This window comes from Eptesicus fuscus, chromosome 13, assembly GCF_027574615.1.
Source record: "Eptesicus fuscus isolate TK198812 chromosome 13, DD_ASM_mEF_20220401, whole genome shotgun sequence".
Classification (NCBI taxonomy): Eukaryota; Metazoa; Chordata; class Mammalia; order Chiroptera; family Vespertilionidae; genus Eptesicus; species Eptesicus fuscus.
The window spans coordinates 10274780-10300088 of record NC_072485.1 but is presented as its reverse complement, the minus strand read 5'-3'; the positions used below and the strand labels follow the sequence as shown (position 1 = coordinate 10300088).

Sequence of the window (25309 nt, the reverse complement as noted above, 5' to 3'; positions counted from 1 at the left end):
CTGTGCTAGAGTCCCAAGTGCACCTTTATCAGGACTGATTGAATGACAATGGGACTTTACCAACTGAGGGATGTAACTCTATGTAAATAAAAATGATTCATTCTCCCATGTGAGTCTTAGAGAATTCCTTTTCTGAAGATATCACAAGAGCCACCCACTCCCACTAGCAGTGGAGGCATCCCATCAACCCAATCCTCTGGCAACACAAATCCTACCTAATAATAGACAAATATGCAAATTTACCATATCTCCGACACACCCACAAGCCACGCCCACCACCCATTCAGAGCGAGCATGCAAATTAATCCAAACCAAGATGGCTACAGCCACAGAGAGCAAGGTTTCCTAGGTAACAGAGGAAGCCAAGCTTTCCACCTGCCCTGGCCAGGCCTAAGCCTCCACTCAAGCTACAAAGTTTCAATTATAGAAGGTAAACAAATTCAAACAAATGGCGACAGAATGGAGCTTGAGAGAGCAGGCCAAGGTTGCCGCCAGCAACAGGGGAAGCAAAGATTTCCGCACACCCTGCCCTGGCCCACCCGCTTAAGGCAATAAAGTTTCAATTATAACCCCAACACAAATGGCTGTGGGCCTCAGAGGGAGCCCCAGGCTTGGCTCCGCTCCAGGCTACACAGTTTCAATTGTAGAAGGAAAATAAATTCCAGATACAAGAGCCTCTGCTTGGGTTGCCAGGGGGCATGGCCGGCCTGCAAACCACCACAGGCCCCCTCGCTCCAGCTGCCCCACACCCCAAGGGAACCCCATCCTGATCCGGGACACCCTTCAGGGCAAACTAGCTGGCCCTCACCTGTGCACCAGGCCTCTATCCTATCTAATAAAAGAGTAATATGCAGATTGATCATCACTGCAACACACAATATAGCTGATCCCATGTGGTCAAAGATCCTGCCCCCATGTGGACACAAGATGGCCACCATAAGATGGCCAGCAGGAGAGGGCAGTTGGGAGACACCTGGCCTGCAAGGGAGGGCAGTTGAGAAGGACCAGGCTTGCAAGGGAGGGCAGTTGGAGGTGATCAACCCTGCAGGAGAGGGCAGGTAGGGGTGACCAGGCCAGCAGAGGAGGGAAGTTGGGGGCAAACAGGCTGGCAGCAGAGTGGTTAGGGGGTGATCAGGCTGGCAGGCAGAAGCGGTTAGGGGCAATCAGGAAGGCAGGCAGGCAAGCAGTTGGGAGCCAGCAGTCTTGGATTGTGAGAGGGATGTTTCTGGGCAGTCAGACATCCCTTGAGGGGTCCCATATTGGAGAGGGTACAGGCTGGGCTGAGGGACAAATCCCCTCCGTGCACGAATTTCATGCACCGGGCCTCTAGTATTTAGATAAATGTGCAACATAAAACATTTGTGACATTTTTAACCAGGATTAATGCATTGTTATTTGCTAAATCTTGCTAGCTATAAAGTACCTGGTTAGCTTTTTACAAAAACCCATGAATCGGCGGTACATAGAACACACCTGTTTATAATTTACCAAATGGGAGTCAGAAAGGTTAACTTATTTGTTCATGGTCACTGAGCTGGAAAGTTGAAAAAATTAGGGTTAGTATACAAAAATATCATAATTCACTGGCCAATGGCTTTTTACATTCTCTAATAGCCCTTATTGATTCAGAAATTTGGAATAAGAACACTGGGCTATGATTAAAGAGAAAGCCAATGACTAATAACAGATAGAAAATCATTGAACTTGATCTTGTGTGATAAGTGGTCTTTGGAGCCATCAAATCATTTTGTGTCTATAGAGGCATTCTTAGTCATCTATGGTGCTAGGTATCAGGCCCATCTAAAGAACTCATCTTATAATTGTTTTCATAATTGTTTTGGTGTTTTACTGCTAAAATAAAGACAGAAGACAAGGACAAACATTATTTTATAGTACTGTTATAGCCCTTTTCATTAGAGTTGCAAATGGAGCTAAAGGACATCATAGAATTTGTTTTCTATAATAACTAGAATATGTACACTGAGTGGCCAGATTATTATGATCTCTGAAAGCATAATAATCTGGCCACTCAGTGTTTGTGTGTGTGTGTGTGTGTGTGTGTGTGTGTGTGTGTGTGTGTAATTAGAGGCCTGGTGCATGAATTCATGCATGGGTGGGGTCCGGCCAGCCTGGCCAGGGGGAGGGGACATGGACAGTTGGCCGGCCTGCCTGCTGGTCGAACTCCTGGTTGAGGGGACAATTTTCATATTAGCCTTTTTTATATAGGATATACACTGAGTGGCCAGATTATTATGCGTTCAGAGAACATAATAATCTGGCCACTCAGTGTGTATGAGTGGAAGAGATGAATAACAGAAATTGTTGCATGGGCCTCATATGAGACCACAACCTGTTAAACTGGCTAGAGAAGTCACTTATTAGTCTGTCTTCTCACAAGGTGAAAAGGAGCCTCTGGAAGATAAGAGGCTTTGGTTTGGGGGAGGTTTGGAGCAGAAAGGCTCTGTGCAGGTGCTTCTTGGAGTCTTTCTGTCTGTGGTGGCTGGCCAGCTGCCCCCAAAGCTGAGAGGAGGTGCCCATGGGCTTGGGAGCTTGCAATAAAATCAACTGATTTCATTTTCAGTTTAGAAATCTCCCAGGTCAATGTTTAATTCTGCTACTTGATTTTTTTTCCTAGCTTTATTGAGATATAAATTGACATATAACATTGTATAAGTCTAGGATGTACACATAATGATGTGATATATGTATATTTTGTGAAATAGTCACCACAATAAGTTTAGTTAACATCCATCACTTCACATAGCTGTCATTCTTTTTTTTTTTTTCTTAATATGTTTTTATTGATTTCAGAGAGGGAGAGGGAGAGAGAGATTGGAACATCAATGATGAGAGAGAATCATTGATTGGCGCCTCCTGCACGCCCCCTCCTGGGGATTGAGCTCGAAACCTGGGTATGTTCCCTGACCGGAAATCAACCTTGACCTCTTGGTTCATAGGTCCATGCTCAACCACCATGCCACACTGACCAGACATCTCTCTCTCTCTCTCTTTATTCTTTTATGGTAAGAATGTTTAAGATCAGCAACTTTCAAGTATCCGATACAGTACTGTTAACTATAGCCACCATGTTGTACAGTAAATCCTAGAACTTATTTAGCATATAACTGGAAGTTTTTACCTCATTTCTCCAACCCCTAAACCTGGTAACTAACAATCTACTCTCTATGTCTATGAGTTCAGCATTTTTAGATTTCATAGTCAAGTGAGATCATACAATATTTGCTTTATTGCTTGATTTTTTGTCTGACATTTATTTTAATTAGCATAATGCCCTCAGGGTGTATCCACTTTGTCTGAAATAGCAGAATTTCCTTCTTTTTCATGGATGAATTATATATATATATATATATATATATATATATATATATATGATATTTTTATAGCCACATATATTTATATCATATAAATATATATGATATTTTTAATCCATTTAACTATTGAAGGATACAGGTGATTTCCATGTGTGGCTATTGGAAATAATGCTACAATAAATATGGTGGTACAGATATCTTTTGGGGATAGTGATTTCATTTCCTTCAGATATATATACCCAGGAATGTGGTTGCTAAGTCACATGATAGTCCTTTTTCTTTTATTTATTTATTTGTTTTTTTGAGAAACTCCCATGCTGTTTTCCAGAGTGCTGTACCAATTTACATTCCCATTAACAGTGCACAAAGGTTTCTTTTCCCCACATGCAGGCTTTTCTCTACATGCTGTCTCTTGTCATTTTGATAGTGGCCATTCTAGCAGATGTGAGGTGATATCTCATTGTGGTTTTGATTTGCATTTCTCTGAGGATTAGTGTCATCAAAGACCTTTTTATATACATGCAGACCCTATATATGGCATTTTTGGAAAAACTGTCATTTCTGCTCCTTTGCCTATTTTAAAATCATATTATTTGTGTTTTTGCTATTGAATTCTATGAGTTTCTTATATATTTTGGATATCAATCCCTTTAATTAAAGGGGTTATTACAAAGATCTTAAGTAGCCAAAGCAATCTTGAGAAAGAACAAAGCTGAAGGGATCACACTTCCTGATTTCAAACTATATTTCAAAGCTGTAGTAATAAAAATTGTATGTCACTGGCATAAAAACAGACATAGATCAATGAAATAGAAACAAGAATCCAGGCCCAGGCACGTATGGTCACCTAACATTTGAAAGGGGAATCAATAATACTCAATGGGAAAGGACAGTCTCTTTAATAAACGTGTAGGAAAAGGTCATTGCGATAGAGGGTCATGTGACCTAAAGCAGCTTCAGGAAAGCTTAGGAACTTGCTTCGAGGTGGGGAGAGGGTTGGAAACACAGAAAACACTCACTCTGCTCCACAGAAATTTTCGCTCTCTATGCGGAAAATCTGTCTCCTTTTTCAACACCTGGGAAGACTCAGCCAGCTGGGGCTGACGGGCCATTCACTAGGTACAAGGGCAGTCTTCCAGGCAAGCAGCCGCTGGCCTCACAAAACCATGCCCTCCAAGTTTGTTAAGGTCTAGCTTACTGTAACTTGTGGTATCAAAACCACTTCCTGAAATTGTAAAGCACTGCCAGAATAAATGGCCTTCCCCCTCCAAGAAAAAAGTGACATTTGTGCGGTGAAATCTTTTGAATGAATATAATGGAAAGAGTTTGGTGTCATTTCTGATGGGCTGTGTGTTATTTTTCTGGCCATAGTTTGTGAATTGTAATTGTGGCTTCCCATTTAATTGTCATAACTAGACAGAAATTTTTTAAAAATTCAGAAAGTTCAATAAAAATACAAATGGCTAAACAAAAATAAATAAGTAAATAGGGAAAACTAGATATGCAAAAGAATTAAATTGAATTCCTATCTTACACCATTCACAAAAATTAACTTAAAAATGGATTAGATTTACATGCAAGATTTGAAACTATCAAACTAAACTCCTAGAAGAAAATGTAGGGAAAAAGCTCATTGACATTGATTTTTGCAATGACTCTTTGGATATGACACTGTCATTGAATAAGAGAATTCCCACCTTCTACCCTACTTTTTAGTTCTTATGGTTACTATTGACACAAAACCAGATTAACAGAAAAAAAACCACAATTAAATATATATGCACAGGAGAATCACAACATGATGTTCAGATCATAAAATGAGGTTCAAAGAAATGGTCAAACTGTGATACTTTTAGAGACAGAAACAGTAAATTTGTGAGAAATTGACAAAACAAAAAGAGCTAGTGCTCAAGAGAATCTGAGCAAAGATTTAGTTTAGATAGTCAATTAGTAAAGGCCTTACAAGGTTTGTTTACAAATGTTTTTGACTCTGGATTTAATAATTTATATATATAAAGCCTAAGCAACTGGCTGACTGGTAGACCATTCGACTGTCTGACCAGTAGCTATGATGTACACTGACCACCAGAGGGCAGACACTCAATGCAGGAGCAGAACCACAGGCATGAAAACATGGAACAGACTGATTAATCTCAGGGAAGTGGGGAAGAGAGAGGGTAGCGAGAGATTAACCAAAGATCTCTATATGCATACTAGAGGCCTGCTGCATGGATTCGTGCACCAGTGGGGTCCCTTGGCTTTGCCTGTGCCCTCTTGCAATCTGGGACCCCTAGGGAGATGCCTGGGAAATAATAATTAATAAGTAACTATAGATAGGTAATTTATTCTATTAAGTGAATTAGATTGGCAATAATGAATAAATAATGTTGCAACATATTATATATAGATACTAAATCATATATATATATATATATATATATATATATATATATATACATATATACATACTAGGGGCCCGGTGCACGATATTCGTGCACTGGGGTTGGGGGGTCCCTCAGCCCAACCTGCCCCCTCTCACATACTGGGTGCCCTCAGGGGATGTCCTACTGATGGCTTAGACCCGCTCCCCACTCTCCTTTGTGGGAGGCAACCGGGCTGATCAGGGGAAGGCACCAGCCCCATCACCCCACTGCTGCAGCCACTACCAGTCACCACAGCCACGAAGGTGTTTTCATCAACACGGACTCCAGTCCCTTCACCAAGAAACAATGACAACTTTCTTTAGGGAGGGAGAGACAGAGAGAAACATCAATGTGAGAGGGACACTTTGATTGGTTGCCTCCTGTATGAGCCCTGACCATGGGCGCCAGGCTGGGGGGCATGCAGGGACCCCTGGGCCGCACGCAGTGGTGGCCTCCAAGGGTCTCCACACACCCCAGAGGCCAGCAGCCAGCCCCCCATCATGTGCGCCAGGCTGGGGGCGTGGAACCAAACTGCCTCTTGGTGCTGGAGCATTCCCAAGCGGCTGGGGGCACTATGGTGACAGGGGATGTTTCCACCCCGCCCCGCCCCCAGCCCCTTGGCTCCTGCACCTATAGGCTCAAAGTGGCCAGGGGGCGTTCTGGGAACCTTGCCACTCAGGACCTAAGCAAGGGGCCTACAGGCTCGGACTGGCCTGGGTCCTGAGGATGTTTGCGGGACCCAGCCCCTTGGCGCCTGCACCCTTAGGCTCCAAGTGGCCAGGGGGCATTCTGGGACCCTGCCGCTCAGGACCTAAGTGCAGGCCTACAGGCTCTGATCGGCCTGGGTCCCGAGGATGTTTATGGGACCCAGGCTGCTCAGGACCTAAGTGCAGGCCTACAGGATCTGAGAGGCTTGGGTCTGAAGGATGTTTCCCAGACCCCAGACTGCTGCAAGTGTTTGGGGGCGGGAACATAGCGACACGGGAATGTTCCCGCCCCGCCAAGGTTCCCAGTGGCCAGAGGGCCGTTCTGGGGCCCCTGCCACTCAGGACCTAAGCGCCAGCCTACAGGCTCTGAGCAGCTTTAGGTCCCAGACCCCAGACTGCTGCAAGTGTTTGGGGGCGGGAATGTTCCCGCCCACCAAGGCTCCCAGTGGCCAGGAGGCGTTCTGGGGCCCCTGCCGCTCAGGACCTAAGCGATCCGCCTGAGTCCGGAGGATGTTTATGGGACCCAGGCTGCTCAGGACCTAAGTGCAGGCCTACACGATCTGAGAGGCTTGGGTCTGAAGGATGTTTCCCAGACCCCAGACTGCTGCACGTGTTTGGGGGCGGGAACATTCCCGTGTCGCTATGGCGACAGGGGAATGTTCCCGCCCAGCCAAGGCTCCCAGTGGCCAGGGGGCTTCTGGGGCCCCTGCCACTCAGGACCTAAGCGCGGGCCTACAGGCTCTGAGTGACTTAGGTCCCAGACCCCAGACTGCTGCGAGTGTTTGGGGGTGGGAACATTCCCGCGTCGCTATGGCGACGCGGGAATGTTCCCGCCCACCAAGGCTCCCAGTGGCCAGGGGGCGTTCTGGGGTCCCCGCGGCTCAGAACCTAAGCGATCCCGCCTGGGTCCGGAGGATGTTTATGGGACCCAGGCCGCTCAGGACCTAAGCGCAGGCCTACAGGCTCTGAGCAGCCTGGGTCCAGAGGACGTTTACAGGACTCAGGCTGCTCAGCACCCGCATATGCAAATTAACCGCCATCTTGTTCGCTCTGATTGGCTGTGGGCGTAGCGAAGGTGCGGTCAATTTGCATGTTTGGGTATTATTAGGTTAGATATATATATGCTAGAAAAATAATTCTATATAATAAAGAGCTAATATGCTAATTAGACTGAACAGCAGAACCACCGTCTGGACGACCTTCCAGATGAAGCCAGGGCTGTGAGGGCTGAGCCCCTTTGCATGAATTTCATGCATCGGGCCTCTAGTGTCCATATAAAGCTTTAATTATGATTAGTGTAGACTAAAGTAGGTGGAGAATGTCTTTAATCTTCAAAAAAATTGGAAATGGATTTTTAAAAAAAATCTTTATTGTTGAAAGTATTACATATGTCCACTTTTTCCCCCCATTGAACCTTTATTGCCTGCCCCCGTCCCCGCCCATGCCCCAGGCCTCCACCACCCTATTGCCTGTGTCCATCAGTTATGCATATATGCCTACAAGTTCTGTGGTTGATCTCTTCCCACTCAGAGCACAGGACCTCAGATAGTACGTTCTTGGTGTTCATGTCTCATGGCCTCCTGCTTATAATCTGTGGGACTCTGCATAGCGATGAAAACCCAGATGTGCTACCTTATGACACCATATTCCAGATTTTCAACTATCAAAACTGCTGCCATCTAAAGGACAAGGTCATCATTATCCAGGCCTGCAGAAGTGGTGAGTTCTGACGGGGTTGAAAGGTCTGGGAGGAGTGTATCATGCAAGCTTTTACTGGGTGTTTTATATCTAGTGAAAATAAGCCTAAACCTGCCTTACTTTTGCAATTATACCTAATATACTTTTTTGGGAAGAATACCTAGCGATGACAACAGAGAAATTGATATACAAATAAATATAAACGCTATTCACCCTAGTGGACCATAGCAAGTGAAGATGATATTAATGCTAACTCTAAATTATCTTTATGTGGAACTATTAAAATTATAACATATAAATGGCTTTAATTTCAACATTTATGAATCAAAATTATATTATCTCTGGCAGGATGAAAGAAGGTGAAGTCATTAAGAAAAAAATATAACATAACGCATAGATACCAACAAAAGTGTGGTGATAGTCAGAGGGAAAGTGGGTGGGGATAGGTGGAGGTGGGCAAAGAGACTTTGCTTGGGGCGCTGGGAGCACAATGCAGTGTGCTGATGATGTTTTGTTGAGTTGTCCACTTGAAACCTGCAAGGTTTTGTGAACCAATGTCATCCCAATAAACTCAATTAAAAGTGAATTTCACTGTATGTAAATCATACCTCAAATAACAAAAAAAAACAACAACAAATACTTATGACATTTCTTTCTCTTATATGTTAATTCAAACTTTAAGATATTTATGTCACTTGGGGAATGGCTTAGAAGGGTTAAGTAGCAATAGGAAAGGAAAGAAAAATTTGTTTTAGAATCCTATGCCTGTTATTGAATTAAGCAGATATTTCCTTCCTTGACATTGCAATGTTATTTTACTGCCATTAAACCAAAAACTGGTTACTTAGGAATAGTCAATAGTATTTTATAGCACCATTACTCTCCCTGATCAATAGGTACATTTCAGGTGTAGATGGTAGTTGCTATTTATTGACATTCTGTAAAGTGGGAGTAGAGATAATGTTGTATTAGGCCTGTACTCTGTGTGTGTGTGTGTGTGTGTGTGTGTGTGTGTGTGTGTGTACGCACACACAGTTAATTAGAACACCTTCATTAAGGGCATCCTATTTATTTAGTTGTCAAAAGATTGTTAGCATGGGCTTAGCAGTGAAGAATATAACAGGTGGTGTCCCCTCAGCAAACCGTGGAGAGGTGTGGGTCAGTGACTCTCCAGTGGCCTCAGCAGACAGCTCTGCAGAGTCTCCAGAGGACTTGAAAGATGATAGTGTCCACAAGACCCATGTGAAGAAGGATTTCGTTGCTTTCTGCTCCTCAACACCACGTATGTGTCTTTAATTTGTAGGCAAGGTTTCGTAGGGCTGAGGACTGCCTGCCATCATAATTTGGCTCGATATTCCATGAGAGAACACAGAACAAATGTGTTTGGGAGGAATTTATAAAGGAAAGAAGAACCTGTTGAAGTTTCTGAAGCCTCCTTTCGTAGCTTCCTATGGTCATTCAGTCTCCCTCAGGTTCTACATCCACCCAGATGCTAGTATTGCATATCCTATAAGTGATCAACAGCAATATTGATGTAGTGAGTCTATTGTGCAAAATAGCATTGTTTTCACTGCTGAAGAAAGTATTAAAAGAAAAAGAGGGTGTGCTCTCCTTTTCAGAAAACATATTTTCTAGTTTGGAAAACAAGAAATCAAGGTATAAAATGCTGTTAAAAGATCATTAAATAATTAGCAGCACATGGTAAAGTGATATTGCAACCTGGGGTAGTAATGAGGTTTAAAGAATTAATTCCCCAAAATCATCATATTTAAGGTGCTATCATTTAAAAAAGAAGATAGTATAGTAGAAAGAAGAGAATTCTCCGGCCTGTATAAAGGCAGATAGAATTTCAAAAATGTTGAAGCAGAACGCTTATTCTTACTTAATATATTTCATTTAATTTATTAAAACATATGTATATCTATATATCTATATCTATAGATTAGATGATATATAGATATAGATGATATAGGTGATAGAGATAGAGATAGAGGTAGATATATTCTAGCACATCTCTATCAGCTAAATATTATCATCTCATTCACCCATAAAAGGAAACTAAAGCTCACAAAAATCATATCAATTGCCTGAATAAACACTAGTAGTATTCAGATATGAACCCAAGTTAGTTTGAGTAAAAAGTTTAGGCTATGTTAGCAAACTCAGCAAAAACAATAGAAACATTATATCATTTAAACATGTGGACCCTTCCAGAGTCAGAAACATGTAGACTTTTGTGCCCAGGCATGGCCTACTGAACTATAAGAATACAGCAATCTTAGCAAAAGCTGTCTCTGCCCCTGCACAACTGACCTATGAATTGAACCACCCAGTGTTAACTAAGGAAGAGCAAACTTGGGTTTCCTGCTAGGTGGGCTTTTATTGGAGGAGGGCATTCATGGTATAGTATTGAAGCATCTTCTGAGCCAGACAGATGTGGGTTCAATAATTATGTCATCAATTTGTAGCTCTGAGGCCTTAAAAATTTTTAAGATTAAGTGAGAAAATATTTGCTAGGAAATAAGATCTAAACATACTGGTTTTAGATTTTAAAGCATAGAACTGTGGTTCTAGAACTCTACTTTCTCATCTAAGATGCTATAACCCTTACATGATGTCTTTTATGGTTCAATCTAAGTCCACCATGTCATTTTGCATGTAAAGCCACGCCCAGAAATCTGAGTCTTTATTTTTCCTACATGCATAGGTCTGTCTGGAGGTATTTGCAATTTATGACCTTTTTGTAAGGATGAAGGTTGCAACTCAAAATTTAGCATTTCCTTTATTCACAGATGATGTTTCCTGGAGAAGAGCAAGTGTTTCTCTCTTCATCACACAACTTATAAATTATATCTAAGAATATTCTAGGCCTTATCACCTGACAAAAATATTTGTGATGGTAAGTAGCATATTATCTGCTATAGTATTCATTTATTCATAGAAGTAAGATAATTTATAGAAGAAATAACCCAGCTGCATATTTTACACAAATGATAGAATATTATTCACTGTAGCACACCTTGCTTTTTAAATATTTCCAAAGTACTAAGCTCTAGTAGGCAAAGAAAGTTTAATGTATGTTAATATTCAAAATATTAAAAACATGGGAGATAAGGAAGAGATAAAAAAAGAATATTAAATACAGAACATTAGAGAAAATGAATATGACCTATGGGGATAACTTGTGGTAGGGAATAATATTTACTTACACATGTCCACTTGAGTGAGTTTCCAGGCTCCTGCATATGGAGGCAGAAATAAGACAGAGTCTGGTGGACTCCACAATTAAAGAGACAGAGCTGACAATCCAGGAAGAACAAGGTGGCTAGAGTTCATAGAACATCAAAGGAGAGAACTCTGGAGACATTCAGAGGGTCCCCATGATGTATTTAGCAGAGTATGCTCAGTGTGTGTGGGTGTGTGTGTGTGAGTGAGTGTGTGTGTGTGTGTATGTGTGTGTGTGTGTGTACTGCTGAGTCAGGGGAAATAGCTATCCTAAGGGACTACTCGGAAAAATACTATGGTAGCTATACAAAGCCAGGAATAGTGCCTATTGCCACCAGCCAGACTGGAAAAATATCATAATTTGCCTGCAAACTATTCAGAAGGGTCTTAGGGTCTTACCTAAGATGTAGGGAATAAAGGACCCTGAAACAAATAATTCTCTGGTCCTTCCCAACAGACCTAAAACCAAAACACAAGATAAAAGTGTTCCCAAGTCATACAATACATCCAAGAACAAAGCACAATAATATATACAAAAGCACTTGAAAATATAAATTTCAAAATATATGACATCAAATAAAAATTACCAGGGATGTAAAGAATCAGGAAAATAAAACACATTATCAGCAGAATAATCAAAACTGAATCATAACTGGCACAGATACTGAGATTAACAAGAAGGACAATAAATAGTATTAAATATATCCAATAATTAAGTAGAGGCATGGAAAATATTTAAAAAATCTAAATTGTATTTTGAGATAGATAAATTAGAATGTGTAAGCTGAAAAATACACTGAATTAGATTATTAGCAGATTAGATATTGTAAAAATAAAAAAATAATGAACTTGAAGAGACTATACAAGATGAAGCACAGCAAACAACAAAAATACAATTAAAAAATAAACAAAGCATCAATGAATTGTGAGGTCAATTGAAAAAGGGCTATGATACATTTAAGTCCTAAAGGGGAGGGAAGAAAATAATATTTGAAGATATAATAGCCAAATTTTCTCCAAATGTAATAAAATCTATAAATCTATAGATTTAAGAAGGGTAACAAACCTCAATTATTAAAAATGTAGAATAAATACAACAGACTCATATTAGTCTAAATTCTCTAAACTATTGGTAAAAAAATGAAGAGTAAAAAGAAACATGCTATATAGAGAGAAACAGAGTAGAGTGAAGCAGACTAATTATCAGAAACAATTCATGCTAGAAAACAGTAGTGAAAGTCAAAAGAAAGTCATCCTAAGATTCTAAGTCCAGAAAAACATAAAATTATTTTTCATGAACAAAGGCAATGTAAAGACTTTTCAGCCATACAGAAGCTGAAATATCTCATCAGGAGAGCTGCACTATAAGAAATGTTAATGGAAGTCAGTCAGCAGAAGAAAATGATACCATATGAAAATATAGATCCACAGAAAGGAATGGAAATACTGGAAATGGTAACTACATGGAAAATTAAGTATACATTTTCCTTTTAAAAAAATACTCTTTAAGGGAAAATTTGATGATTTAATAAAAAATAAAAACACCTGTTGTGAAATAACAAGTTAAAGTTATATATTATGCATTTTTATACACAAATAATGAATTCATAGAAAGAAAAACTAAAAAAAAAAAAAATCCATTTACTTTTGCAACAAAAAATTAAGACACTTAGGAATGAACTTAACCAAGGAGGTAAAAGACCTGTACTCAGAAAACTACCAGGCATTGAAAAAACAGATAGAGGAAGATATAAACAAGAATATACTATGTTCACAGGTTGATAGAATTAATATCATTAAAATGGCCATATTACCCAAAACAATCTATAGATTCAATGCAATCCCTATTAAAATACCAATGGCATATTTCACAAATCTAGAACAAATAATACAAAAATTTATATGGATCTAAAGAAGACCCCAAATAGCCACAGAAATCTTGAGAGAAAAAAAGGAGACAATTTTGGAAGGATCACAATACCAGATATCAAGTTATACTTCAAAGCCACTGTAATCAAAACAATCTGGGACTGGTACAAGAACAATCATACAGATCAATGGAACAGAACAGACACCCCAGAAATCAACTAAGACCATTATACTCAATTAATATGTGACATGGGAAAACTGGACAGATACACGCAAAAAAAAAAAAAAAGGAAGGAAGGAAGGAAGGAAGGAAGGAAGGAAGGAAGGAAGGAAGGAAGGAAGGAAGGAAGGAACTAGATTACCAACTTGTAACATACAAAAGAATAAACTAAAAATGAATAAAAGACCTTAATGTAAATTATGAAACCATAAAAACCCTAGAAGAAACTATATGCAGCAAAATCACAGACATCTATCATAGCAATATGTTTGCCAATAATCTTCTAGGTCAAGTGAAACAAAGGAGGAAATAAACAAATGGTACTACATAAAAATAAAAGGATTCTGCACATCAAGAGAAACCATCAATAAAATGAAAGGGGAGCCCACTGCATGGGAAAATATACTTTCCAAAGATACATATGATAAGATGTTAATATCCAAAATATATAAGGAATTCATACAACTTAACAAAAGGAAGACAAACAATCCTATTTTAAAAAATGGCCTAAGGACCTAAATAGACACTTCTCCAAAGTGGACATACAAATGGCCAAGAGACATGAAAAAAAATGCTAAAAGTCACTAATGATCAGAAAGATGCAAATTAAAATGACAATGAGGTATTACCTCACACCTGTCAGAATGGCTATCATCAACAAATCAACAAATGACAAGAGCTGGAAAGGATGTGGAGAAAAGAGAACCCTGGGAATGCAGACTGGTACAACCACTGTTGAAAACAGTATGAAGTTTTCTCAACAATTAAAAATGAAACTGTGATTTGATCCAATGATCCCAGTTCTATAAATATATCCTAAGAATCTGGAAACACCAATCAGAAAGACTATATGCACCCCTGTGTTCATGGCAGCAATTACCCTCTCAACACTCAAATATTAGAAGAAATAAAACTAAAACTACAAAAATTTGATCAAACACTTCACATACGCACAAAACTCATAGCAAATTAATACATGCAAAGATGGTCATAAGTCATGAGAAAATAAAACATTAAAATGGCTAATAATAAATATATTTTTAATAAATAAAATAAAAAAGACTGACCACAATGAATGTTGGAGTATTTGTTTGGGAACTGAAACTCATGAACTGCTGGTGGAAATATAAAAATGACAAATTCATTTTGGAAAATATTTCAATAGGCTCTCAAATAGCAAATCCTACACCTACCATCCAAGATAAATGAAAGTATATGGTTACATTCAGGTACTTGAATATGAATATTCATAACAGCTATATTTGTAATAACTCAAAACTGGAAACAAATTAAATATCCATCAACTGTGGGAAGGACAAATAATTAATGGTGTGTTCATATAGTAGAATACTAGTCAGCTATAAAAAGGAATAAATTATTAATTCATATATCTCCATAGATGAATTAAAAGAGTAATTATGCTGAGTAAAAGAGTGAAATGAAAACTATACCTATTTTATGATTTTATTTATATAAAATTCTAAATATAAACTAACCTATAATGACAGATATCTATATACTAGAGGCCCGGTGCAGGAAATTAGTGCACGAGGGGCGCGGGGTGTTCCTCAGCCCAGCCTACACCCTCTCCAATATGGGACCCCTTGAAGGATGCCCTCCTACTCATTTAGGCCCGATCCCAGTAGGGCAGTCAGACATCCCTCTCACAATCCAGGACTGCTGGCTCCCAACTGCTCGCCTGCCTGCCTTCCTGATTGCCCCTAACTGCTTCTGCTTGTCAGCCTGATCACCTCCTAAACACTCCCCTGCCAGCCTGATTGATGCCTAACTTCTCCCCTGCCAGCCTGTTTGCCCCCAACTGCCCTCCCTTGCAGGCCTGGTCCTTCCCAACTGCCCTCCCCTACTGGCCATCTTGTGGTGGCCATCTTGTGTCCAAATGGGGGCAGTCATCTTTGACCACATGGGGGAAGCCATCTTGTGTGTTGGAGTGATGGTCAATTTGAATATTATTCTTTTATTAGATATGATTAGATAGGATAGAGGCCTGGTGCATGGGTGGGGGCCAGCTGGTTTGCCCTGAAGGATGTTCTGGATCAGGGTGGGGGTTCCCTTGGGGCATGGGGTGGCCTGGGCGAGGAGCCTGTGGTGGTTTGCAGGCCAGCCACGCCCCCCGGCAACCCAAGCGGAGACCTTGGGATCTAGGATTAATTTATCTCCTATAATTGAAACTTTGTAGCCTTAAGTGGAGGCCTGGGCTGGCCAGGGTGTGCAGAAAGCTTGGTTTCCTCCATCTCTGGGGGCAAATCAAGCCACCTGCTCTCTCCAGCTCAGTGGCTGCCATCATTTTTGTTGGGATTTATTTATCTTCTATCATTGAAACTTTGCAGCATTGAGTGGAGGCCTGGGCCAGCAAGGGCAGTTGGAAAGCTTGGCTTCCTCCATTGCTGGGGAAACCCAAGCTTCCCTCCTGCTCTCCATGGCCACAGCCATCTTGGTTGTGTTCATTTGCATATTTGTTCCTGATTGGCTGGTGGGTGTAGCAGGTGGGGCATGGCTGGTGGGTATAGCAGAGGTATGGTCAATTTGCATATTATTCTTTTATTAGATAGGATATATAAAAGCTTAATATGCAAATTGTCCCCTCAGGAGTTTGAATGGGGGACCGGGAGTTCAATCGCTCACTATGACATGCACTGACCACCAGTAGGTGGCATCAAATGAAGGAAGGCCCCGGCCAGCCTTGATCTCTTCCAGGCCTAGGGACACTATCCATGCACGATTTAATGTATCTAGTAGTGTATAAAGCATTCATTACTTATTTGAAAACAAGGGGGCATTTGGAGAGAAATGTATTATAAAAGGACATGAGAAAACTTTTGAGGGTGATAGACATGTTTATTATATTAACTAGAGGCCCGGTGCACGAAATTCGTGCACGGAGGGGGGGTTGTCCCTCAGCCCAGCCTGTACCCTCTCCAATCTGGGACCCCTCAAGGGATGTCCGACTGCCTTCTCACAATCCAGGACTGCTGGCTCCCAACTGCTTGCCTGCCTGCCTTCCTGATTGCCCCTAACTGCTTCTGCCTGCCAGCCTGATCACCCCCTAACCACTCTGATGCCAGCCTGTTTGCCCCCAACTTCCCTCATCTGCCGGCCTGGTTACCCCAAACTGCCCTCTCCTGCAGGGTTAATCACCTCCAACTGCCCTCCCTTGAAGGCCTGGTCCCTCTCAACTGCCCTCCCTTGCAGGCCGGATGCCTCCCAACTGCCCTCTCCTGCTGGCCATCTTGTGGTGGCCATCTTGTATCCACATGGGGGCAGGATCTTTGACCACATGGGGGCAGCTATATTGTGTGTTGCAGTGATGATCAATCTGCATAGTACTCTTTTATTAGATAGGGTAGAGGCCTGGTACAGGGGTGGGGGCCAGCTGCTTTGCCCTGAAGGGTGTCCCTGATCAGGGTGGGGTTCCCTTGGGGCATGGGGCGGCCTGAGCGAGGGGCCTGTGGTGGTTTGCAGGTGGGCCACACCCCCTGGCAACGCAATCAGAGGCCCTGGTATCTGGAATTTATTTTCCTTCTACAATTGAAACTTTATAGCCTGGAGTGGAGCCAAGCCTGGGGATCCCTCCGAGGCCGGTAGCCATTTGTGTTGGGGTTATAATTGAAACTTTGTTGCCTTAAGCGGGTGGGCCCGGCCAGGGTGTGCGGAAAGCTTTGCTTCCCCTGTTGCCGGCGGCAACCCTGGCCTGCTCTCTCAAGCTCCATTCTGCCGCCATTTGTTTGAATTTATCTTCTATAATTGACATTTTGTAGCTTGAGTGGAGGCTTAGGCCTGCAACAGCTGGCGGAAAGCTTGGCTTCCTCTGTTACCTAGGAAACCTTGCTCTCTGTGGCTGTAGCCATCTTGGTTTGGGCTAATTTGCATACTCGCTCTGATTGGATGGTGGACGTGGCTTGTGGGTGTGTCGGAGGTATGGTCAATTTGCATATTTGTCTATTATTAGATAGGATTGTGGCAATGATTTACCAGTATACCTATATGTCAAAATTTGTCAGGTTGTTCATTTTTAAAATGTGAAGGTTACTATATGTCATATAATGCTCTTTATTTTCAAGTGTGGGGATCACAAATAAAGTTAATGGATATTCCAGGTTAATGGGTATATTAATTCACCAGGCTGCCATAATCAAACAACAAAAACTTATTTCTCATAATTCCGGAGGCTGGAAGACCCAGATCAAGGTGTTGAGAGAGTTGGTTTCCTCTGAGGGGTCTCTGCTTGGCTTGTAGATTGCCTCCTTTTTAATGTATCCTCACATGACCTTTTCTCTGTGCTCCCACATTCTTTCTGTCTCTGCCATGTCCAGATTACCTCTTCTTATAAAGAAAATAGTCATGTTGGAATAGAAATACCTTAATGGCCTCATTTCAACTTACTCACCACTTTAAAGGTCCTTAAATCAAATGCACTCACATTCTGAGGTCCTAAGGGTTATGGCTTCAACATGTGGAATTTGGGGAAACACTATTTAGCCTATAACACTGGGGTCATGGATTTAGTGGAAATTTATTTGAAGGTAAATTTGAGGTTGTGACCTAGGGTATTAGGTTATGGGTGTGAATGGGGAGTTGACAGCATAATTAAAGGCTTGATTCTTTTTAGGACAGTTATAAGTCTTTGACCTCTCTATAAATATCCTCTATTCCCACCATCCTCATCAGCAAATGCTGTAATTGGTTCTCTGCTTCTGCCCAAGGTGAAGGACCCAAAACTTTCTTTTTATTTTTAGGTGCAAAGATCATTTGAAGAACCAGGTGTTAAAGCTCAGATGCCTACACTTGAAAGAAAAACTATGACCAGATATTTTTACCTCTTTCCAGACATTTAAAGTTAGTAAGTACCCATAGCTGATGTTAAAAAAATCTGAAAATTAACTAAAGTAGAGAACAGAATGGTGACAGGTTATGCACAAATGAACTATTAGTTCTATATAGCAACCAGACATTCCTGGTCGTTCTGCCATTAGGGTCAATTTGCATATTATCCTTTTATTATATAGGATAATTGTTTTTAAGTGTATAAATGTTTAGAATTGTTATGCCTTTCTCCTAAATTAATCTCATTATAGTTATATACATTTTATTCTGTTAATATTCTCTGTAATGAAATTTATTTTATCTGAATCTAATAAACTATTCCAATTTATTGTTGATTAATGTTAACACAAGACACTTTCCCATTATTGCATTTTTAACCTATTTGTCTCATTATTTATAAAGTGTATTTGATGTAGGGTGATTATATTTATCTTTTTTTTTCTTTTTCTTTTTTTTATGTAGTCTCATAATACTTAACATTTGTTTGGTGTATTTAGATCATTTGCATTTAATATGATTACTGATAAGGTTAGGTTTAAATTTTGCTACTTTTAAAATTTGTATTATCTGTTTTTTCCCTCTTTTCAGTTTTTCTGCTGTCACTTGAGTTGAGTATTTTTATAATTTTATGTCCTTTTTAGATTATTAGCGATAATTTCCAATTTTGTTCTTTTAGTAGTTAATTCAGGGTTTATAATATATAACTTTTTAAAATTTATTGTTGCAAGTATTACAGATGTCCCCCTTTCTCCCCCATTAACCCCTTCTAATCAGCACTGCATCCTGCCCCAGGCATTTACCACACTATTGTCTGTGTCCATGGGTTATTCATATCCTATCTAATAAAAGCCTAATATGCAAATTGACCATCACTCCAACACACAAGATGGATGCCCCCATGTGGTCAAAGATGGCCACCCCTATGTGGACTCAAGATGGTCGCCACAAGATAGCCGGCTAGGGAGGGCAGTTGTGGGCGATCAGGCCAGCAGGGGAGGGCAGTTGGGAGAGACCAGGCCAGCAGGGGATGGCAGTTAGGTATAACCAGGCCTGAAGGGGAGGACAGTTAGAGGTAACCATAAGATTCCTTAAAACACAGGTAAATGACAAATTACATATAGGGGAACAAAAATAAAAAAGACTGTAAACTTATTTTCAGAAATATTGCAACACAGAATACAGTGAAATGACATTTTTTAAAATAATAAAAAGAAACAAAATGAAAGCATAGTTCACTATTTCCAGCTAAACTATCATTAAAAAATACAGATGAAATAAACTTACAAAGCCAAAATAAATAAGAGAGCTAGTAAACCATACTATGGTAAGTAAGTAAATGAAATGAGAATGCAAAGATCATTTTTCAGGTGCAATAAAAATGGCACCAGAAGGAGATTTAAATATGCAGAATGAGAAGTCCCTTTTTTCAAAAAAAAAAAAAAAAGGCTTTTTGTTTTCATCAATTTTTTATTTAAAACATAATTAAACTAAAAATATGATCTATTGCAAGATAGATCATATTCTTGCAATAAATAATCTAAGATTATTTATTTATTTACTTATTTATTTATTTAATATTTATTGTTGAGAGTATTGCAGATGTCTCTCTTTTTCCTCCCATTGCCCCTGTCCACCCAGTTCCCACCCTGCCCCAGGCCTCTGGCACCCTATTGTTTGTATCCATAGGCAATGTATATGTACATGTAATATCTTTGTTTAATCTCTTCCCGCCCCCCCTTTCCTCCTGAGAATCATTAGTTTCATTTACATGCCTCTGATTCTATTTTATTCACCTGTTTATTATGTTCATTGGATCTCCTATGTGTATAAACATTCACAGTATGCAGGTATCAGAAGAAGAGAGAGAGCAAGATATTAAAAACCTATTTAAAGAAATAATGACAGAAAACTTCCCCTACCTGGTGAAAGAAATAGACTAACAAATCCAGGAAGCACTGAGTCCCAAAAAAGAGGAACCCAAAGAAGACCACATTAAGACACATCATAATTAAAATGCCAAGGGCTAAAGACAAACAGAGAATCTTAAAAACAGCAAAGGAGTGCCCATATGACTGTCAGTTGATTTCTCAACAAAAACTATGCAGGCCAGAAGGGAGCGGCAAGAAATATTCAAAGTGATGGATAGCAAGAACCTACAACCAATATTAGTCTACCCAACAAAGCTATCATTTAGAATTGAAGATCTGATAACGAGCTTCACAGACAAGCAAAAGCTAAAGGAGTTCATCACCACCAAATCAGTATTACATGAAATGTTGAAAGGTATTCTTTAAGAAGAGGAAAAAGAAGATAAAGATAAAAAATATGAGCAATGAAAAAACAATAAATGCATATCTATCAACAATTGAATTTAAAAACATATTAAGAATTTAAATTCATGATAGCAATAACACAAGGGATGGGAGAAATGGAAGTATATTCTTACAAGCCATTTACCGGTATGCCAAATGTAAGTAAGAATAATTTTAAGATAGAATGTAATAAATTAAAGGTTCCTGTTATAAAATCTACATCAATGTCTAACAAATAGTGATATTACTATTAATAAATTAAATACTAATGAGAAATAATCATATAATTGAAGAAAAAGGAACAGATGAGAAATAGAAAACTACTAGCAAGATGTCAGGTTCAAACTGAACTGTATTAAATATAATTTAAATTTGTAATTTAATATAGATAATTATAATTTTTCTATGCACTTTAAGTAAACAACATCGAATATTAGACTAAATAAAAAAGTAAAACACAGTTCTATGCTATCTAAAATGAACATACTTTACCTATGGGTGGGGGGTGGGAAGAAAGTAACTAAAGAACTTATATGAATACTAGAGGCCCAGTGCATGAAATTCATTCATGGGGGGGGTCCCTCAGACCAGCCTGCACCCTCTCCAATCTGGGACCCCTCAAGGGATGTCCGACTGCCCGTTTAGGCCCGATCCCAGTAGTATCGGGCCTAAACGGGCAGTCGGACATCCCTCTCACAATCCAGGACTGCTGGCTCCCAACTGCTCACCTGCCTGCCTTCCTGATTGCCCTTAACCGCTTCTGCCTGCCAGCCTGATCACCCCTAACCACTCCCCTGCCAGCCTGATAGATGCCTAACTGCTCTCCTGCTAGACTGTTTGCCCCTAACTACCCTCCCCTGCAGGCCTGGTCACCACTAACTGCCCTTCCCTGCAGGACTGGCCCCCCCCCCACAACTTCCCTCCTCTGCTGGTCTGGTCACCCATGACTGCCCTCCCCTGCAGGTTTGATTGCCCCCAACTGCCCTCCCTTGCAGGCCTGGTCCCTCCCAACTGCCCTCTCCTGCTGGCTTGACCACCCACAACTGCCCTTCCCTGATGGCCATCTTGTGGGGGCCATATTTTGTCCAAATGGGGGCAGTCATCTTTGACCACATGGGGGCAGCCATCTTTGTGTTGGAGTGACAGTCAATTTGCATATTATCATTTTATTAGGTAGGATTAGATAAGATAGAAGCCTGGTGCATGGGGTGGGGGGTGTTGCTGGTTTGTCCTGAAGGGTGTTCCGGATCAGGGTGGGGGTTCCCTTGGGGCATGGGGCTGCCTGGGTGAGGGGCCTGTGGTGGTTTGCAGGCTGGTCATGCCCCCTGGCGACCCTGGTATCTGGGATTTATTTACCTTCTACAATTGAAACTTTGTAGTCTTGAGCAGAGCCAAGCCTCCTGCTCGCTCCACGGCCCCAGCCATTTTTATTGGGATTTATTTATCTTCTATAATTGAAACTTTGTAGCCTTAAGCAGAGGCCAAGGCAGGCCAGGGCAGGCTGAAAAATTGGCTTCCTCCATTGCCGGGATTTTTATTGGGATTTATTTATCTTCTACAATTGAAACTTTGTAGCCTTGAGCAGAGCCAAGCCTCCTGCTCGCTCCATGGCCCCAGCCATTTTTGTTGGGATTTATTTATCTTCTATAATTGAAACTTTGTAGCCTTAAGCAGAGGCCAAGGCAGGCCAGGGCAGGCTGAAAAATTGGCTTCCTCCATTGCCGGGGAAACCCAAGCCTCTTGCTCTCTCTGTGGCTGCAGCCATCTTTGTTTGGTTGATTTTCATACTCATTCCTGATTGGCTGGAGGGTGTGGCTTGTGGGTTTAGCAGAGGTATGACAAATTTGCATATTACTCTTTTATTAGACAGGATATGCATTGCCAGGGACACAGACAATAGTGTGGTGAAGGCCTGGCATGGGGAAGAGACATCTGTAATACTGTCAACAATAAAAAAAAATTAAAAAAAATAAAATGGACACACTTTAGATATAAAGCTGTAGGTATGATAAAATCAAAGGACAGAAAAAGAGTCATAATTCAAACTCATAGCACAAAACCCAAAAATCACTCCACACAATAAAAAAAGATAAATTGAGTTTTGTAAAATTAAGAACAATTGCTCCCCATGATATTATTCACAAATTAAAAATTAAGCAATTGCTTCGAAGAAAATACATATACCTGCAAAGGTCTTTTATCAAGAATATTTAAAGAATACTTCACTCAATAAGAAAACAAACTACTCAATAAAAAATGGGTACATGTTTTGGACACTATAAGAAAGAACAGCCGAAACCGGTTTGGCTCAGTGGATAGAGCGTCGGCCTGTGGACTCAAGGGTCCCAGGTTCGATTCTGGTCAAGGGCATGTACCTTGGTTGCGGGCACATCCCCAGTAGGGGTTGTGCAAGAGGCAGCTGATCGATGTTTCTCTCCCATTGATGTTTCTAACTCTCTATCCCTCTCTCTTCCTCTCTGTAAAAAATCAATAAAATATATTTAAAAAAAAAAAAAAAAGAAAGAATATACACCAATGGCCAAGAGGTACATAAAATGATGTTCAACAACTTTAGTCATGAGGAAAATTTAAATTGAAGTAAGATATTACTATGGTAGTAAAGACCTACAAGTTACCCAAATATCCACCACATGAATGACTAAATAGATTGTTATATATTCATTCAGCATAATGTTTCTCAACAATAAAAAGATATGAACTACTTCTACTTATATCAAAATGGAAAACTCATTGAAATATTTAGTTGGTAAAAAGAACACTTACATAAACAGTGCATACCATATGATTCCATGTATATGAAAATAAAAACAGAAAAACTGGCAAACAAATCCATGGTGATAGAATCATATTAGTGGTTTCCTGGAGCTTGAGGTTGGTATCATTGATTCTATTTTGACTTAAGATAATGGAAATATTCTGTAAATAGACTTTGGTAGTACATACATTTAGCAAATCACACTGAACTTATATCTAAGATGGATACATTTTATTATGTGCAAATCCACAATAATACATTAATTAAAATAAACAAAGGTGAACAAGATAAAGGTATCCTATATAATAAAAGGCTAATATGCAAATCAACTAAACGACAGAATGACTGGTCACTATGATGTGCACTGACCACCAGGGGGCAGACGCTCAATGCAGGAGCTGCCTCCTGGTGGTCAGTGGGCTCCCACAGAGAGAGTGCCGCTCAGTCAGAAGCCAGGCTCCAGCAGTGGTGGCGGGAGCAGCAGGCAGACATCCCCCGAGGGGTCCTGAACTGCAAGAGGGCACAGGCCGGGCTGAGGAACTTGCCCCCCCCTTCAATCTCCCCTCCCCCCCAGTGCACGAATGTCGTGCACTGGGCCTCTAGTTTTCTATAATTCCAGGGAAAATGGTTTAAATATGGATAATATGCCAACATTAAATAAGTATTAACTTACACACACTAACCCAAGAAAACATATGCATAGGGTATCCATTACTCGGATGAGCCTAATTTAGAAGATAGGATTAACTATAGTGAAATCAGGTGTATGGTGCACTAAGTGTGCAGATGATGAATAGGATTGATCTGCTCCTAACATCAGACACACTAGCATACTGCCTTTATTTATGTTGACAGTGCTTTCATTGTACCAGAGTCAAACATTATCATACAAGGCAGCTCATGGCCTATTACATTCCATGCATAGAATTTTGGATGAGTCGCTCTTTTAAGTACTGAAGCTAACACACTGAATTTTCTCTGGTCAAAACCCTTTCAAATATTTGCCGTAATTATAGACTAAGAAATTTGCTTTTTTACACTAATAAATAAGTTTATTATTGAGCAATAGAAATATTTTAGTTTGTTTAAATGTAACAACAAACTTCATATTTTTATTCTAAAATAAGGTTCACAACAAACAAGTGTTGACGAGGATGTGGAGAAAAGGGAACTCTGGTGCACTACTGGTGGAAATGCAGACTGGTGCAGCCACTGTGGAAAGCAGTATGGAGTTTCCTAAAGAAATTTTAAAATGGAACTGCCTTATGAGCCAGTGATTCCACTTCCGGGAATATATCTGAAGAAACTCAAAACACTAACCTAAAAGAATATATGCACCCTTATCTTAATTGCAGTGTAACCTACAATAGCCAAGATTTGGAAGCAGCCCAAATCTTGGTACAAAAACTGTGGTACATTTCCTCAATGGACTGCTTACTCAGACGTAAAAAAGAAAGAGATCTTACCTTTATGACAGTATGGATGGACCTGGAGAGCAATAAACCAGTTAGAGAAAGACAAGTACAATATGATTTCACTCATATTTGGAATCTAGTGAACTAAAGAAACTAACAAAGTAGAAACAGATTTATAATTAGAGAACAGACTGACTGATGGTTGCTAGAAAGGAGGGGGTTGGGGGCTGGTAAAAAATATGAAAGGATTAAGCAATAAAAACCAAAACACCTTATTGTCATAGACAAGGGTATGATGATTACTAAAGAGAAGGTGTGGTGGTAGTGCTACTGTTGTAATGAACCTAGTTATTAATAGCCAGAAAGAAGCAAAGGGAAGGCCAAATATTATAGGCACATCATTTGGCTGCTTCACCAGGAAGCTAAAACTTTTACACTCCCCAGGTAACCCTAGTCTACTCCCTGCAGAGCAGATCGCGTGGGGAAGGGA

General features: G+C 40.4%; 1 pseudogene; it reads left to right on the top strand.

Annotated features, from left to right (window-relative positions):
* The first annotated feature begins 8027 nt into the window (after window positions 1-8027).
* Window positions 8028-24880, top strand: LOC129151121 (caspase-13-like; annotated as a pseudogene).
* The last annotated feature ends 429 nt before the right edge of the window (window positions 24881-25309 follow it).